This window comes from Papio anubis, chromosome 4 (genome assembly GCF_008728515.1).
Source record: "Papio anubis isolate 15944 chromosome 4, Panubis1.0, whole genome shotgun sequence".
NCBI lineage: Eukaryota > Metazoa > Chordata > Mammalia > Primates > Cercopithecidae > Papio > Papio anubis.
The window spans coordinates 126,199,770-126,205,529 of record NC_044979.1 but is presented as its reverse complement, the minus strand read 5'-3'; positions in this window follow the sequence as shown (position 1 = coordinate 126,205,529).

Here is a 5,760-nt window from a genome sequence, read left to right as displayed (position 1 = left end):
AACAAAAGTGAAACTCTGTCTCAAAAAGAAAAAGAAAAGAAAAAAGAAAAAAAGGAATTAATGTTTTCAAAACACCTTGCTCCTATATTCTAGTTCTTTCTTCATTCTGCCTTGTGTTGTAGCAACTTGTTAGCTTTTCTGCAGGCCTCACTAGCCAAGGAGGTGACAGGGGGCCTCTTCCTTGTTTTGTTTCTCCCAGTGCCTGGATTGAGGTTCATTTCCCATCTCCCTCTTTCTGAAAGCAGGGCTGTGAGCTGCTCTTGGGATCCCTTGTGGGGCCAGCTTAGCCTCTGTCCTGTGATTGCAGGTGTTTGGAATGGAAAAAGTGGGACAGTGAGACCTTTATGTACACAGGGCACCTCAACCGGCTCACCATCTCACTGTGGGTTGGGAAGTACAAGAAGATGTCCAAAAACATCATAATCAATCCAATGGGCATTCTAGAGGTGGACACCAACAAATGGGGGAGAGCAACACTGTTCCCTAGTTCTGGGAGCAGGTAGGGCACTGTTCCTGGTGCATGTGGCTCACAGGGAGCTGATTTTAGCCAAGGGCATCCCAGAGTGGACTGGTCCAAGTCCCATGTCCTCATGGAAGGCTCTGCCCACCACTGCTGTCCTCATGCCTCACAGCTACCAAGGAGAGAGATGGGTCATAAGCTCATCTCACAGGCTGGCAAACTAAGAGCTCAGAGGGACCCTTTCATTGTCTGTATTTCCACAGGAAGTCAGGAATGGGGAAATCATGGGCTAAAATAAGAGATAAAAGGGAACTTATTTACTCCTTCATGGTAAGGAAGTGTTCTGGTGGAACATGGGCTAATTAAAGGAACAGATGGCATGGTCTTCCTACAAGCTTCCTGTAGACCCACTTGTTTAATAGCCTTAGAAATGTCCATAGTCTTTGACCCATGTAGTAATTCTACTTGAAACTGGGTTTAAGAAAAAGGGAAATAGGTTTCAATATAATTAAAGATACCAAACAGCTAGAGAGATTGCATCACAGTTTTATTTCTAATTGACAAAATCTCTATATCCAATCATAGAGGACTCATTAAATGTGGTGAATCTGGCCAGGCGCAGTGGCTCACACCTGTAATCCTAGCACTTTGGGAGGTCAAGGCAGGGGGATCACAAGATCAAGAGATCGCTACCATCCTGGCCAAATGGCGAAACCCCATCTCTACTAAAAATACAAAACTTAGCTGTGCATGGTGGCACGCACCTGTAGTCCCAGCTACTCGATAGGCTGAGGTAGGAGAATCTCCTGAACCCAGGAGGCAGAGGTTGCAGTGCTCTGAGATCGCGCTACTGCACTCCAGCCTGGGCGACAGTGCAAGACTTCCTCTCAAAAAAAGAAAAAAAAATGTGGTGAATCTACTCTATGGCATTTTGTTATTGTGGGACTTTGGCCAAATTACTTATCACCATACCCTTGTAAAAGCAGCTTTATTGATGTATACTTGTCATATGATAAACTATGCATATTTAAAGTATGCCATTTGGTATGGGCATTGTGACTCATGCCTGTGAGCCATGACTGTACCACTGCGCTCCACCCTGAGCAAAAGAGTGAGAGCTTGTCTCAAAAAAAAATATAAAGGGGGATGGTGCCAAGATGGCCGAATAAGAACAGCTCCAGTCTGCAGCTCCCAGCGTGAACAACGCAGAAGACGGGTGATTTCTGCATTTCCAACTGAGGTACTGGGTTCATCTCACTGGGCCTTGCCAGACAAGTGGGTGCAGCCCATGGAGCAGGGTGGGGTATTGCCCCACCCGGGAAGCGCAAGGGGTCTGGGAATTCTCTTTCCTAGCAAAGGGAAGCCGTGACAGAGGGCACCTGGAAAATCGGGACATTCCCAGCCTAATACTACGCTTTTCCAATGGCCTTAGCAAAGGGCACACCAGGAGATTGTATCCCCTGACTGGCTCGGAGGGTCCCACGCCCATGGAGCCTTGCTCACTGCTAGCACAGCAGTCTGAGATTGAACTGCAAGGTGGCAGCGAGGCTGGGGGAGGAGCGCCCGCCATTGCTGAGGCTTGAGTAGGTAAACAAAGCAGCCAGGAAGCTCAGACTGGGTGGAGCCCATCTGAGCTCTAGGATGCCTGCCTGCCTCTGTAGACTCCACTTCTAGGGGCAGGGCATAGTTGAACAAAAGGCAGCAGAAACTTCTGTAGACTTAAACGTCCCTGACCCACAGCTTTAAAGAGAGTAGTGGTTCTCCCAGCATGGAGTTTTTGAGATCTGAGAATGGACAGACTGCCTCCTCAAGTGGGTCCCTGATCCCATAGTAGCCTAACTGGGAGGCACCTCCCAGTATAGGGGCGACTGATACTTCATAAGGCCAGGTGCCTCTCTGAGATGAAGCTTCCAGAGGAAGGATTAGGCAGCAATATTTGCTGTTCTGCAGCCTCCACTGGTGATACCCAGGCAAACAGGGTCTGGAGTGGACCTCCAGCAAACTCAAACAGACCTGCAGCTGATGGTCCTGACTGTTAGAAGGAAAACTAACAAACAGAAAGGGCATCCACACCAAAACCCCGTCTGTACGTCACCATTATCAAAGACTAAAGGTAGATAAAACCACAAAGATGGGGAGAAACCAGAGCAGAAAAGCTGAAAATTCTAAAACTCAGAGCACCTCTTCTCCTCCAAAGGAACACAGCTCCTCACCAGCAACGGAACAAATCTGGATGGAGAATGACTTTGATGAGTTGAGAGAAGAAGGCTTCAGACGATCAGTAATAACAGACTTCTCCAAACTAAAGGAGGATGTTAAAATCCATTGCAAAGAAGCTAAAAAACCTTGAAAAAAGAGTAGACAAATGATTAACTAGAATAAACAGTGTAGAGAAGTCCTTAAATGACCTGATGGAGCTGAAAACCATGGCACCAGAACTACGTGACACATGCACAAGCTTCAGTAGCAGATTTGATCAAATGGAAGAAAGGGTATCAGTGATTGAAGATCAAATGAATGAAATGAAGTGAGAAGAGAAGTTTAGAGAAAAAAGAGTAAAAAGAAATGAACAAAACCTCCAAGAAATATGGCATTACGTGAAAAGACCAAATCTACATCTGATTGGTGTACCTGAAAGTGATGGGGCCAATGGACCCAAGTTGGAAAACACTCTTCGGGATATCATCCAGGAGAACTTCCCCAACCTAGAGAGGCAGGCCAACATTCAAATTCAGGAAATATGGAGAATGCCACAAAGATACTCATCGAGAAGGGCAACTCCAAGACACATTGTTGTTAGATTCACCAAAGTTGAAACAAAGGAAAAAAGTTAAGTGTAGCCAGAGAGAAAGGTCATATTACTCACAAAGGGAAGCCCATCAGACTAACAGTGGATTTCTCAGCAGAAATTCTACAAGCCAGAAGAGAGTGGGGGCCAATATTCAACGTTCTTAAAGAAAAGAGTTTTCAACCCAGAATTTCATATCCAGCCAAACTAAGCTTCATTAGTGAAGGAGAAATAAAATACTTTACAGGCAAACAAATGTTGAGAGATTTTGTCACCACCAGGCCTGCCTTACACAAGCTCCTGAAGGAAGCACTAAACATGGAAAGGAACAACCGGTACCAGCCACTGCAAAAACATGCCAAATAAGACCTTTGATACTAGGAAGAAACTGCATCAACTAATGAGCAAAATAACCAGCTGACATCATATTGACAGGATCAAATTCACACATAACAATATTAACCTTAAATGTAAATGGGCTAAATGCTCCAATTAAAAGACACAGACTGGCAAATTGGATAAAGAGTCAAGACCCATCAGTGTGCTGTATTCATGAGGCTCATCTCATGTGCAGAGACACACATAGGCTCAAGATAGAGGGATGGAGGAAGATCTACCAAGCAAATGGAAAACAAAAAAAGGCAGGGGTTGCAATCCTAGTCTCTGATAAAACAGACTTTAAACCATCAAAGATCAAAAGAGACAAACAAGGACATTACATCATGGTAAAGGGATCAATTCAACAAGAAGAGCTAACTATCTTAAATATATATGCACCCAATACAGGAGCACCCAGATTCATAAAGCAAGTCCTGAGAGACCTACAAAGAGATTTAGACTCTCATACAATAATAATGTGAGACTTTAACACCTCACTGTCAACATTAGACAGATCAACGAGACAGAAAGTTAACAAGGATATCCAGGAATTGAACTCAGCTCTGCACCAAGTGGACCTAATAGACATCTACAGAACTCTCCACCCCAAATCAACAGAATATACATTCTTCTCAGCACCACATCTCACTTAGTCCAAAACTGACCACATAGTTGGAAGTAAAGCATTCCTCAGCAAATGTAAAATAACGGAAATTGTAACAAACTGTCTCTCAGACCACAGTGCAATCAAACTAGAACTCAGGATTAGGAAACTCACTCAAAACCACTCAACTACATGGAAACTGAACAACCTGCTCCTGAATGACTACTGGGTCCATAACGAAATGAAGGCAGAAATAAACATGTTCTTTGAAACCAATGAGAACAAACTCAACATACCAGAATCTCTGGGACACATTTACAGCAGTGTGTAGAGGGAAATTTATAGCCCTAAATGCCCACAAGAGAATGCAGGAAAGATCTAAAATTGACACCCTAATATCACAATTAAAATAACTAGAGAAGCAAGAGCAAACACATTAAAAAGCTAGCAGAAGGCAAGACATAACTAAGATCAGAGCAGAACTGAAAGAGATAGAGACATAAAAAACCCTTAAAAAAATCAATAAATCCAGGAGCTGGTTTTTTGAAAAGTTCAACAAAATTGATAGACCACTAGCAAGACTAATAAAGAAGAAAAGAGAGAAGAATCAAATAGATGCAATAAAAAATGATAATGGGGATATCACCACCGACCCCACAGAAATACAAACTACCATCAGAGAATACTATAAACACCTCTACGCAAATAAACTAGAAAATCTAGAAGAAATGGATAATTTCCTGGACACTTACACTCTCCCAAGACTAAACCAGGAAGAAGCTGAATCTCTGAATAGACCAATAGCAGGCTCTGAAGTTGAGGCAATAATTAATAGCCTACCAACCAAAAAAAAGTCCAGGACCAGATGGATTCACAGCCGAATTCTACCAGAGGTACAAGGAGGAGCTGGTACCATTCCTTCTGAAACTATTCCAATCAATAGAAAAAGAGGGAATCCTCCCTAACTCATTTTATGAGGCCAACATCATCCTGATACCAAAGCCTGGCAGAGACACAACCAAAAAAGAGAATTTGAGACCAATATCCCTGATGAACATCGATGCAAAAATCCTCAATAAAATACTGGCCAACCGGATTCAGCCGCACATCAAAAAGTTTATCCACCATGATCAAGTGGGCTTCATCCCTGGGATGCAAGGCTGGTTCAACATACACAAATCAATAACTATAATCCAACATATAAACAGAAACAAAGACAAGAACCACATGATTATCTCAATAGATGCAGAAAACGCTTTTGACAAAATTCAACAGCCCTTCATGCTAAAAACTCTCAATAAATTCGGTATTGATGGAACGTACCTCAAAATAATAAGAGCTATTTATGACAGACCCACAGCCAACATCATACTGAATGGGCAAAAACTGGAAAAATTCCCTTTGAAAACTGGCACAAGACAGGGATGCCCTCTCTCACCACTCCTATTCAACATAGTGTTGGAAGTTCTGGCTAGGGCAATCACACAAGAGAAAGAAATCAAGGGTATTCAGTTAGGAAAAGAAGAAGTC